The sequence below is a fragment of the Rattus norvegicus genome, chromosome 18, assembly GCF_036323735.1.
Source record: "Rattus norvegicus strain BN/NHsdMcwi chromosome 18, GRCr8, whole genome shotgun sequence".
Classification (NCBI taxonomy): domain Eukaryota; kingdom Metazoa; phylum Chordata; class Mammalia; order Rodentia; family Muridae; genus Rattus; species Rattus norvegicus.
The window spans coordinates 41,526,933-41,540,340 of NC_086036.1; positions in this window are offsets into that span (position 1 = coordinate 41,526,933).

Here is a 13,408-nt window from a genome sequence, read left to right on the forward strand (position 1 = left end):
CACCATGACCAAAAGCAAATTGGGGAGAAAGGGTTTTGTTTGGCTTACACTTCCACATTGTAATCCATCATTGAAGGTAGGACAAAAACTCAGGCAGAGCTGGAACCCAGAGGCAGCAGTTCATACAAAGGCCGTGGAGAGGTGCTGCTCATTGGCTTGCTCGTTATGACATGCTATTGGGTGCTCTGACCACCAACCCAGGGTTGGCACCACCTGCAGTGGGCTGGGCCTTCCACTATTAATCACTAATTAAGATGCCCTACAGCCAGATCTTATAGAGGCATTTTCTTGATTGATGTTCCCTCCTTTCAGATAACTGTTTTCGTGTCCAGTTGACATAAAAATAACACTTAGGTTGATTTTTATCATTCCTCATAAAAGAAAAGAAAGCAGGTCCTCTTGACAGTGCTATACACCCAAGCAAACAAACGAGCCATAGGCGACTTTTAAAATAAGACTTGCCAAGTGTTAATGGCCTCTGTAGGTCCCTAAGGTACGATCAGATAGCCATGTCTTCCTAAGTAAATACTTCAGGGTCCCTAAAATTAGCCACTTGCCGGAGTTTACTGAAGTCTGACACAAGGACATCTGCTGCTGAATGCTACAAAATTCCCAAAATGTTATGTGCAGGCGGCAGGAATTTCCATAATTCTCAGCACTGTTGGCATCACCAGCCCGAGTGGGTCATGGTTTTAATTGCTGCTAACTTTGATCAATATAATGTCACTTTTATAGATGTTTGCGCCTGGGTTGTGTAGAATTGCTGCATTGTTACTGTTTTTATGCTGACTCTAGTCTCTTAGCACCCATTTTCTCCTGTGAAGATGGGAACAGCTTGGGTAGATGGGTTTCCAAGCTGAAGGTTGAGCAGCTGACTAATAAGCGCAGGGATTTCAGTAATGCCTTTGTTAGCTTTTTCAGTCCGTCCTTCAGAGAGCCTAGTGAAGGCTCTAATGGAAGGCTGTGTTTGGTTTTACTATGGAAAAGCTGACAACCTAATTCCATTGCTCCTTTCTTGTGCTCTCTAGGGTTAGGAGGTGATGGCCACTGACTCACTCTTGGTTTTAGCCATTTGAGCCTCCTCCCCTGCCCTCCCCTCCCTTCCCCTCCCCTCCTCTCCTCTCTTTTCCTCTCCTCCTCTTTCCCTCCCTCCCTCCTCCCTCCTTCTCTTTCTATTAAAGACTTTCTTCTGCATCTTTTCAAAGAATCAGAACTGTTGATTTTCCACTCTTGATTCATTTCCAATCTTGCCTTTCCTATTTCTTCTGTTGTAGGTTTAGTTTTCTCTTCTATCTCTTGAAGTAGTCTATTGGTGGGAGGTAGGTTTTGGTTGTGTAAATGAGATTTCGTTTCGGGGAGTGGGGTGTTCTAGACTTGCTCTGTAGGCCGGGCTGGCCTCAAACTTACTGAGATCCACCTGTCTCTGCCTCCCTAGTGCTAGGATTAAAGGTGTGTGCCACCATACCTGCCTAGATTTCATTCTTAATACAGGCACTTACAGCTCTAAATTCTCCTTAAAGGGCTCCTTCATGGATGTGTTCTTCTTCTGTTTTAATCGTATGGAAGAGTTCACTTGGTTTCCTTGGTTAACCCACTGGCCTCAAACTCTGCCTCCCAAGTGCTTGAATTAAGGGTGTGCACCACCACTGGCTCCTTTGCTGCTAATTTCTAAGTTCATTATACCATGATTAAGAAACTGTATTGGAGTTTGTTCTGTGGTGTCAAACATGGCTTCTAGTAGAGGAATCTTCATGGGTGTTTAAGAATATATGTTGCCTTATTAGGTGGGCCATTCAGTGTGGTAGGTCTAGCTTGTGTCCAGTGTTGGTCAGTTGTGTTGACTAACTGCGATGTTTGTCAATCTACTGATCTCTTAGAGACAATTAACTTTATCATGTACAGCACACAGGGGCGTGAGGATATTCATCTCAGTTCTCTGAGCCTCATTTCCTGTAAGACAATACAGAGAGAGCCAGCCATACCTGCAGAGTGGCAGTAGAGTGCTGTAGGAAAAGAACCCCAAGTTTAGGGAAACTACATCTTTGAAAAGGCTAAGTAGGTCTATCTGGCCTTTGTTCCAGATGGAGATATTATCTTGTGTACTGGAGAATAAATTGTCTTTTGATTTAAGGAAGAATATGATTTTTGTCACCCAAGGCCATTTATCACAAATGTTCTTGAAGAGAGTTCAGAACAGAGTCATGAGGCAAGAGGCCATGTGGAATTGTCTCACAATAGGAACCTGAGTCACTGGCTGACTCCTCCCACCACCACCAACCCCTTTATTTTATTTTTTTAAACTTATTTTTTCAAGATTAATTTATTTCATGTATATAAGTACATTGTAGCTGTTCTCAGACACACCAGAAGAGGGCATCGGATCCCATTACAGATGGTTGTGAGCCACCATGTGGTTGCTGGGAATTGAACTCAGGACCTCTGGAAGAGCAGTCAGTGCTCTTAACCCCTGAGCCATCTCTACCTATTCTCCATCAGTTTGGGCTGTCCTTAAGAGTGAGACAAACTGGGTTAGTCAGAAGTTCATTTCTCACGGCTCTCAAGGCTACAATTCCAAGACCACTGTGTTAGCTATGCCCATTCTTCCTGAGAGCCTTTCATTTGCAGACAGGCTGCTTAGCCATGTCTTGAGATACCAAAAGAGTCCTCTTTCTGGCTCTTTTAAGGGTACTGATTCTATTCATTGACAGGTCCCAGCCCAAGACTGCTGTGAGATGCCTTATACTCATGCTTTTCATATTAGTAAACACAGCAAATAAGAACAATGGATATTATTTACACCTGCATAGAAGGCATTGAAGTATTTTTTTTCTCCCTTGAGACGATAATTATGAATTCCAGAAAATTTTTCAGTGCCGTACTTGGGCCCTAATCCATGAGAACCACAAATGTTCTAGACGGCTCTGGCCAGAAAATAACATTCTTTTAAAAATTCAAGATACTTTGTGAAGAATACAGGTAGTGATCTGTGCACAAAACATTGTGGTGGCAGTCTGGGAAGAGGAGGTTGGAGAGAGGACAAGGGAGGGTGAACCAAGCGTACTTACTGTGCTCTGCTCCTCCTCAGTGTCCTCGACCCTGTCTTCCTTTGTCACTGCTGTGCCAATGGGCACTGTTACACTAAGGTTTGTCACGAGGAGTGGAAAACAAACAACATAAGCACTTTGCCTTACAATCTATATTAGGTCAAGAGCGGAGCTCAGTACTGAATCTCATGCGTTCATTGGACAGAAGGAAGCTAGAATCTCTGTTGAAAGGCTTTAAACATGTAGCGAGCTGGTGGATTAAATAGTCACGGAACAGGGAGAGATTGTTCTAGACACTGGACATGAGCTGCTGATCAAGACTGATAAAAAGGCCCAGAGCTCCTGAGTTACATACGAGTCGATAAAATTGTTACAAACAAATGGAACACTTTTAATTAAACAATTGTCAGGCATACAATGAATGCATGGGAGACCCCACAATATTTTTATCACTCAGTCCAACAATTATTGACATATGGCCAAACTTACTCTGTAACCCCCATACTTGAGAACAGCTCAAAGGCACAGTACAATACTTTGATTTCCACTTACAGGACTCCCTCCTCTGATTGGTGGTTATAAAAAAAAAAAAAAAAAAAGCCTAAAGCAGAGTCCTCAGTCTGGGCTCGGTGAGAATAGTTTTTGTTAGCTGCCTGTGAAAAGCCTGGGGGTGTCCAGGGTTTGCTCACCAGCCCTGTACTCCAAGACTCTAAAATGTCCGATCAGTCCATGTTCTGTTGCCAACACAGCTCCACCACCTATAACGTGATCCTGGCTCTCAGAAATGAATGCATTTTTTCTCAGAGGCATACACATATATGTGTGATGTGTACATATGTGTGTGATATGTGCATATATATGTGTGATACGTACATACGTGTGTGATATGTACATATACACAGATCCTTGCGCTCCACTCCACTGTGGTAAGTGTGACCTTTGTCTACACAGGAAGCATTTCAGTGTAACTGTGGACTGTGGCTGTTTTCTCCGATGAGTCACCTGGTCCCAGTTACTTTGCCTGAACACAGGATTACCATCTCAACGTTTGCACTGGCCAGCAGATCTGGCCATGTCTGTTCATTACTTCTAGGCCCACACCCATTTCTCTTTTCCAGGTCAGAAACACTTTTCAGCTGAAAGTATCCTGTTCATCGAGAAAGGTGGAGAAGGAAAAAGCTAGGCCAAGCAGGAGAGGGCTCCTTTGATCTTAAGTTTTTGAGGGGGTCCAAAATACTGGCAACACTTGACCAACTATTAGGATTAAGAGTGACATTTTTAATAAGTTCTTTGTAAAGTGTGAAATATTTCATATTTTCTTTTTAATTTGTTTTTATTCATGAAGGAGGTACCCATGGAAATCTGAGGACAGAGGTGTCAGGAACCAGTTCTCTCCTTCCATCAAGTGTTCCATTGGGTTCCATTGATCCAACCCATTTTGTCAGTAATCACCTTTACCCACTGAGCCATCTCACCAGCTCTTATTTTGTATTTTATAAAAGTATTATACATTATTTAAATCTAAAAAAAAAAGACAAAACACTAAAATCTCTCCAGAACTACAGCACTAAACATTGTAAACCAGATTAAAATGGTACTAAATCTTTTTATAAGACTTAAGGGTTTGGGCCTGGAGAGATAGCTCAGTGGTTAAGAGCACTGAATGCTCTTCAGGAGGACCTGGGTTCAACTCCTAGCACCCACAATTTGGCTGACAGACAACTTTTAACTCCAGTTCCTGGGAGATCCAGCATCCTCTTCTGGCTTCTCTGAGCTCTGCACACACACATGTGGAGCACAGACATGCAGGCAAGACACCCACACACACAAAAACTAGAAAAATGTTTTAAAAAATCAAAGATTTAAAAGTCAGACTTTTGGTCTGGAGAGATGGCTCAGAGGTTAAGAGCATTGTCTGCTCTTCCAGGGGTCCTGAGTTCAAGTCCCAGCAACCACCCGGTGGCTCACAACCATCTATAATGGAGTCTGGTGCCCTCTTCTGGCCTACATGCATACATGCAGGCAGAAAACTGTGTTGTATACATAATAAATAAATATTTAAAAAAAGTCAGACTTTTAAAAAAACTGAATAATTTAATCAGACAGATACCAACCGACCATTTGATATGTGTTGAAATAGAGACAAAACAAGGTAAATGCCACCATTTACCATCCTATCCATAATTAAAGGCAATCAGGTGGAGGGTTTTTAAGTTATACTTTATTAATATAGGTAGCTACTTAATATTCCACCACAGTAAAAATGAAAAGAAATAATGAAATGTTGATTTTTATAGAAAAATATGCCCGACCCTCTCTTCATGCTTACACAGTTGACCGATAGGAAAGATCAATGACAGCAACAGCGAATCAATAGCAAGGTGAGTTAAACGGAGTCTTATTTAATTTTTATGTCAACCATGCAACCTAAATATTATTAAAGAGATAAGGCTCATGAAACATAGAGATTAAATAGCCTGCCCCAAGCTTCAGTAATTGCTGGGCGTGGAAATCAAAGCTATGTCTGTAGTGTCCAAGACTGAATTGTTACCTTCTACAAATAATCAACTTCCCCGGAATGCCTAATGACAGATAGCATGCAAGCAAGGATAACAAGACTATTGATATATGGATCACAAGAGTGCCGGCAAATACATTGTCACTGTAGTATCATCCCGTGTGCTGTGCCCTGTGGGAGGGCTAGATTATGTCCCCAGTTTTCCTATGAATTAATTGAAAAGAGTCATATTCTCCAGAATTAGTTATGAGAATTTTAATGAGAAATCCGCATCACCATACAGCAAGTGTAAGATTAGCTTTGAAAAAACACTCAGAATAAACACTTCCCTGAGATTCAGGGGACTCAAGACATCCTGACACATATTCTCATGGTTAGTGTTCATTACAGCCAAGCGCTGTATGTAATGTGAGTTGCCCTGGGGAGGCTGTGCTGACCTGTCCTGAAACTGTATGGTAACATGCACTGAACACTGCAAGCCCTTAGCCTGCAAATCCAGAGCTGTGGTTGTCAATTGATCGTGGAGATATGGTTGATGGCCTACATGGCTGACTTTTAATTTTCAGTCCCTCCAGAAGTTGAGCTGAAACCACATGGCTGTCCACTGCTACCAAAGATACCTAGGTAAACAAAGACTTTCTGCCATGGGGCATTCCAAAGGCTTAGCGACCATTTCAAGGGAGCTAAGGGTAAAGGTTACTATTCCTTAAGCTCATTCTTTATCACTTAAGTCATCCATCTCATGGTGGACACGCTCTCCTTTGGTTTCTAGTCTAGTTTCTTCATGTTGCAATTGTTTAGCCTACACACTATAGTGTGTGTGTGTGTGTGTGTGTGTGTGTGTGTGTTTTATTTAAAAATATTTAGATCTATTTATTAGTTTATATGTGTGGTGTGCATGTATACCATATGTGTCCTGGTGTCTATGGAGGTCAGAAGAAGGCATCAGATACCCTGGATCCTGAATGACATCTGATTGTGAGCATTCATGTAGGTGCTGGTCCAGGTCCTCTGGAAGAACAATCAGTGCTTTTACTTCTGGGCCATCTCTCCAGCTCCTACAGATTTTTTAAAATCTACTGGGGTAAACTATTTAACTGTTAGTGAACAAGGAGCCACAACTATGCATTTAAAGATCTTCCTGTGCTTTCCCCATTGAGCATCTTGTTTCTCAGAAAGGCAAAGCGGTGTGTGAAGGGTTGCCTGCTGTAGACACAGAGCCACAGCATTCAATAAACTTGAAACAGTAATGCAGAGAGGTTAAAAGTGACACCCTGGGGTCCAGGAGACCTAGGTTTTCAGAGCATTTCTGCTGTCTGCCAGCACTATAACATCAAGCACAAAGTTTAACTCCTGATTCCCTGCCCATCCCTGATGGGGCAATGCAGTTCCCAGCACATGCTTGGAATATAGTGATTATTTAAAAAGTTCTCTCTTTAACAGCTAGAGAGATGCCTGAATCTCTAGGAAAATATGCTCTCTCTCTCTCTCTCTCTCTCTCTCTCTCTCTCTCTCTCTCTCTCTCTCTCTCTCTCCATAAATGATGAGGAGTTTTAACTATGGCTTTTCATTCTTTTCACTCTTCTACCAAAAAAAAAAAAACCAACAACAACAAACAAACAAAACCAACCAACAAACAAAAGCAAGACCTAACAAAAATAACTGGAGGTGAACAGAATTAAGATCAGTTTGTAGCTTGTTTTTGGCTTGTGACTTTTGGTTAGAGCCATGTCTGTTCTCACAGCCCTCTGTGATCACTCATAGACCACTGCTGACAGCTCAGACTCCTTGAGGCCCAATGTGGGCTCTGATGTTCTCTAGTTTACCTGGAATAGGCTGATTTCCCATTAACTCTTTAGTAGTGAGGTGGGAAAGAGATGCGTAAGAATTGATTCAATTAGATTAATTTTCTCTCCTTTGAATTATATTATATTTTGGTCTTTGTTTTCTGCTTAATTTTTCCTTTGCTTTGGTTATCACTTATGAATATTTTCAGAATACTCGTTTCTATTGGTCTACAAAAATATATTTTCCTAACTACTTACTTTTGTTTTTATTTTTCTTCTGCTTTTGAATTTCCCTGAGGACTTGTTGAATATTATTCCCAAATCATAATAGTTATTCTAAGTTCTACTTTGCTCCATGACATTGATTCTGGAGGATAATTCTGCTGTTAGGATTCCCTTGGATTTTAACATTTTTTGACATTTGAAAACCCTTGGTTATGTACCTTTAAGAGCATCTAATCCCGTTCCTTCACTGCCTGTGAAGTGAGGTGTAGTGCTCCAAACAGTATTTCTGTCTTGAGGGTATCACCAGCTTTCCTTGTGCAGATCATACAGCCCAAGACTCCACTTTCTTCTTATGTCTGGGAACACTACTGTTATTTACCTCTTATCCACTTCAGTGGGGAAAAGAGTTAGAAGTCAATGCTAGCTTGGCTGCACTTCTTCCCATCCCTGGAAAATCTCTTTGCTAGCTGCCTCTGGGTCCTCCTGCAGCAGCTGTGGGCACACAGCATGTCTGGGCCCTGTGCCTTTCCTCAGCAACCCGATTGCATACATGTGAGCGTGCAGCATGTGGGGCCTGTGCCTTTCCTCGGGGATCACATTACATGCATTTCGAATATGGCTCTTTCTGACTTCTAACTTTCTGAAAAATTTCAGTCTGTATTTAACTGAAATTACTCTTTTACTTCTACATCGGGATACCATGTTTTAAAATCTTCTTTTGTTATGCCTGGACATTTGGAGCCCGAGACAGAAACTTCCTTATTTTTTTCCATATTTAGTTGACTATTTATTCTCTTGACCACCCGATACTTTAATTCTAACAAGCAGCTACCGTGCCCAGGTTGGCTGAGTCAATTTAGCTGGTCTGAGACTCTCTAAAACCATGAAGCAAAATGGTATGTATATGTAAATGTGGGTATTATCCTAGGGCATCTTGTTTTTAAAGAAAGCCATGAACAAAGTGTTTAATGATTGCATAGAAACAGGCCAGCCAGAGTTACTTAGTAAGACTTAAAAATTTAAAAGGTGGATGAATAAATGAGTAAATAGAACTGAACAGAACAGCAGCATGACACTGATTTTAGAATTTTAAATTTGGCTTTAAATTTTTTTAATGTCTTAAGCCCTGGGCATCTTTCATCAAGGAGAGGGAGGGGCATAATGGATTGCCCCCTCCTCTGATTTTCACAGAGGATTCCTATTACCTGGCAACCACTCATCAGTTTCAGTCAAAGCCAGATTAGAGAGGAAAGAGAACTCACGTATACTCGCCCCAGATGGTGGGTGGGAATGAGAGGGCCTGAGTTACTTTGCCTTTACCCACTGTGATCTCTGTGGGAACAATTGAAATTTCAAAAAGCCAAGGTGTGTGTGTATGTGTGTGTGTGTGTGTGTGTGTGTGTGTGTGTGTGTGTGTGTGTGTGTGTGTGTATTCTTTCTTCTCTACAAAGAGAACAGAGGTTAAATATATGTGGGCAGAAATGAAACAACATCAATGTATAAATGGGCAGCAATGTGCTTTAACAGCTACACTTGGGATTCTGTAAACTCACAAGTCCAGGATCAAGTAGCCTGTGGCTTTTCAGAAAGAGCATTTCCTAGATCCTCAGCAGTGGCCTCCAGAGACCCTCAAAGTGGTGGCAACTGTGGAAAATGGAACACAGTTGTGTTGAGGCTGAAACCAAGATTGCAAATCTTTAGACTCATGAAGATCATGTCTGGGCTTCTTAAGAAAACTGAAGGGCGGATGGTCAGAAAGCTGCTTTTCCTCTGCTTGGCCTTTAGTGGTGTCTGAGGAATTGACCTGGGTTGTTGGAGAAACTCATGCGGTACTTCTGATATAATCAGGTAGAGAACATTTGGTTGCTCTGCTCACCTTCCAGTGCTAGTGATTACTGGAATGCTAATTGCATACAGGAGCTGTTAAATATAGCCTCGGACATTTTCCCTGGCAGTATCTGGAAATTCAAAGACCCTTTAAAGATAGATGCTGCAGAGAACAACAATCCCAACCTCTTTTCTGCCCTGGAGGTGCTGAAATTAATCCCAAGGTAGCATTGGCTTCCCTGGGGTTGCCCAGCACCTCATAGAGCTCCCAACGTCTTCAGGAGTCCCAGTACTGAGCAAAGCTTGAGCCAAGCACAAGATGGTTTTGTTCCCCCTCCCCCAAAATATTTTTCCTCTCCTGAGTCCCTTCCTATCCCCAGGCTTTGGCAATGACTAATCTGTCTTTCATTCCTAAAACACAGTCATTTAAAAATGTTATGTAAAAGGAAGTACATGATGAACGATGTTTTGGGGTTGGCCCTTCTTCATGCTGTAATTTCATGGAATCATCCAAAGTGGTTTTGTGTATGCATAGAATTCCCTGGTATAAATACACCACAGTTCATTTAACTAGCCACACATCCAGTTTCCTGGCTCTTGAGAAGAAAGAATGTTATGCATGCTTATTTTTTGCAAGCACATGTTGCCATTCTTTCTGAATCAAGGCCCAAGAATACAACCAACCGCTGGGTCATACATTTAAAATTTTTAGAAAATGATCAAAATATTTTTCAGTGTGGTTGGATCATTTTATATTTCTGCCAACAGCTGGTCCAATTTCCACATCCATTTAGTATTTTTTTTTACTATTCTTTATTCTAACCATTCTGATAGGCATGTAATGACACGTCACTGTGATTTTAACTTCTATTTTTATTATGGCTAGTGATACTGAATGCCTTTTCATGCTAGTTTTCATTTGCAGATCCTTCCTTCCCAGTGAAATGTCTATTTTATGTCTATTTTCCATGTTCTAGTAGTGTTGTTGTCTATTTACACTATAAATCCTAGAGGCTACTAGTCCACTGTGGGATTCGCGTGAACTATCTCAGCTCTTGTCTATAACCAGAATCATACAGATTTGACTATTTGTGATTGGCTTGTAATGTCCCAATATTCAGATATGTTTTAGAACATACCAGAACACCTTTCCCTTTTAATACTAAATGATATTGCATTGCAGATTGTTTCATGATTTGTTTTGTCATTTGTACATGGGTGATTAGGATAGTCAATCCATTACCTACTGTGAATAGCGATGTTGTTCTCCCAAGAGTAAAGCATCTCTTTGTGAGCCTCTTTGAGTCTTTCAATTACATCCAGAATTGGACTCCCTAGATGACATGGTGCTATGGTTTCTATAACTGTTCTTCCCAGTTCCATGAGTTAAAGGCTTGTTTCTGAAGGTAGTTCTATTGAGAGGTTCTTTACCTGTCAGGTTTATTTAGAGTCACAGAACTTATGGAATGAATATACAGGCTGCAGTCCAACTAACCCAACAATGGCCAGTTGTAAATGGAAAGTCCAAAAGTCTACCAGTCCCACAAGCCTGGGTGGTTCATCTGGTCTTCCGTATAATCTGAAATCCTAAAGAAGTAGTTCCCAATAGATGTCCTGGCAAGTAATGCAAGGAGGTGAAGAACCCTCCCTTCTTCCATTGCCCTTATGAAGGCCTCCACAGACTGTATGGCTCCAGCAGAAGAGGTGCCTCAAGATCTGGATTAAGGCTGTGCATGTCTTCTGGCCTCAAGGTCTGGGTCACAGGTATGCCCTCCATCCCTGGATTATAATTCATTCCAGATAGTCAAGTTGACAACTGGGAATAGACATCACAGAGGGTATATTAGTTTGCTGCTGCTGTGATAAAACACTATGACCAAGGCAACTTATAGCAGAAACTTTATTTTGGCTTGTGGTTCTAGAGGATTGGAGTCTACAATCCAGGCAGCAGGCAGCAGGCAGAGGGCATGGTGACAGGAAGCTACGAACTCACATCATAAACCACGGGTACAAAGCAGAAAGGGTCACCTGGAAATGGTTAGAGACTTTTAACCTCAAAGCCTGACCCCAGTGACATTCTTCTTTCAGCAAGACTGAACCCCTTAGGTTTCCCCAAATAGCACCACTGGGAACCAAGTGTTCAGTGCCAAAGAATGCAAACCACCATGTAGGTGATGGGTCCTTCCAGAGATAAGGCCTGGGTGAATCTTTAGGCCATTGGGACTCTTGCCTCTTCTTTTTTGTTCCCTGGTTATTTCCTGGTTATGAGGTAAACAATTTGCTTTCCACCATTGAAAACACCCACCAGAGGCTCAAAGCAATGTGAGCACCTGACCTTGGATTGGATCTTCCAGAATAATGAGAAATGTTGAATGAAGCATTTCTCTTGTAAGTTAATTTCTTCAGTTGTTTTGACAGCAAAAAGCAGCTTGCTAATGCATACGGTAATTCTACGTTGTCTTTAGGAACTGTCATACTCTTACTTGCTGTTATGGTGGCCCTATTGTTTTGTGTTCTGTACCTCTTTACATTTGGAAGTATTCTCCTCCTCACCAATGCATGCCATTTGCTGAGTTTGTTGTTGTTCGTTTTGATAGTGGGCACCTTACCCGGTATGGTGTGGTACATATACCTTAGCATTTTAAGTAACATTCCCCACATGACTTTTTGAGCCACCGAGCATATCTTTATATTTTTATTGCCTATTTGTCCATCTTTTGATAGTTCAAGTCCTTTGTCCAATTTTATTGGATCTTTTGTTTTCCTGTTGTTGAGTTCTAAGCATTCTCTACATATTTTGAATATCAATTCCTATCAGATATCTGATTTGCAAGTGTCTGCTATTGTGTGACTTTCTCTCTCTTTTAAAAAACTACCTGGTCAGTATCATTTTTGATGCATAAAATGTTAAAATGTATAAAAAGTGTAATTTTACCATTTTTTAAAATTTCCTGTGCCCTTTCTATCACATGTAAGAAACCATCACCAAATCCAATCCAGTGTATGCTTCTAATAGTTTACAAATTAGGTCTTTCTTTGATCCATTTTAAGTTAATTATATTTGTGTATTGTGTTTAGTAAGGGCCCAGTTTTATGGAGACATCCAGTTTTCTCTACCCTATTTGCTGTAAAGACGAATTTTTCTCCTGAGTTGTCAACTAAACTCTGTGGTAGCACATTGTGTGTGTGTGTGTGTGTGTGTGTGTGTGTGTGTGTGTGTGTGTGTGCATGCGCGCACGTGCATGTGCGTAAGAGACAGGATCTTATGCAGCTTACAGTGGTCTCAAACTTGGACTCTTCCTTCCTCAGCCTCCCAAGCCCTGGAAGATACAGCAGATGTATCATTACATCAGGCCTCATTCCTTTTGACACTACCATGAATGAAATTGTTCTGTAAATTTCATCACAGATTACTCACTGTCAGCAGACAGAATGTGATTGAGTTATGTAGGTTTTATTTGTGTCCTATGACTTTAAGGAGTTCATCATCACTTTAGCTACAGGAAATCTTTAATGCTTATATCTATAGGGTCACATCATTTGTGCAAAGAACTGTCTGCTTCTCTTTCCTAATTTAGAGCCTTTTATTTGTTTTTCTGGCCTAGTTAGTCTGCCTAGACTAATTAGTACTCTCCTGAACAGAAGTGTAAATAGTGGAAAAGATGCCAGTCTAACACCACTGAATGTTTTTGTAGTTTCTCTTGTGAGCCTTAGTATATCAAAGCAATCTCTTAGTCCTGATATATTAAGGGTTTTTAATCATTAGAGAATATTTATCATTTTTTTCATCTATTGAGATGATCTTATTTATAGCACTGGTTCTATTGCTGGTTTGTTTGTTTTTTTGAGAATTTCATATGTGAATATGGTAGTTCCTAATTCTGATCCACACTTACCCTCCTCAGCTCCTCCCCTCCCCCAACTTGTGATCTATTTTCAAACTATTCTTGTTTTATATATAAATATATAAATATTATTATATACATATATATCATGTATATCATGTG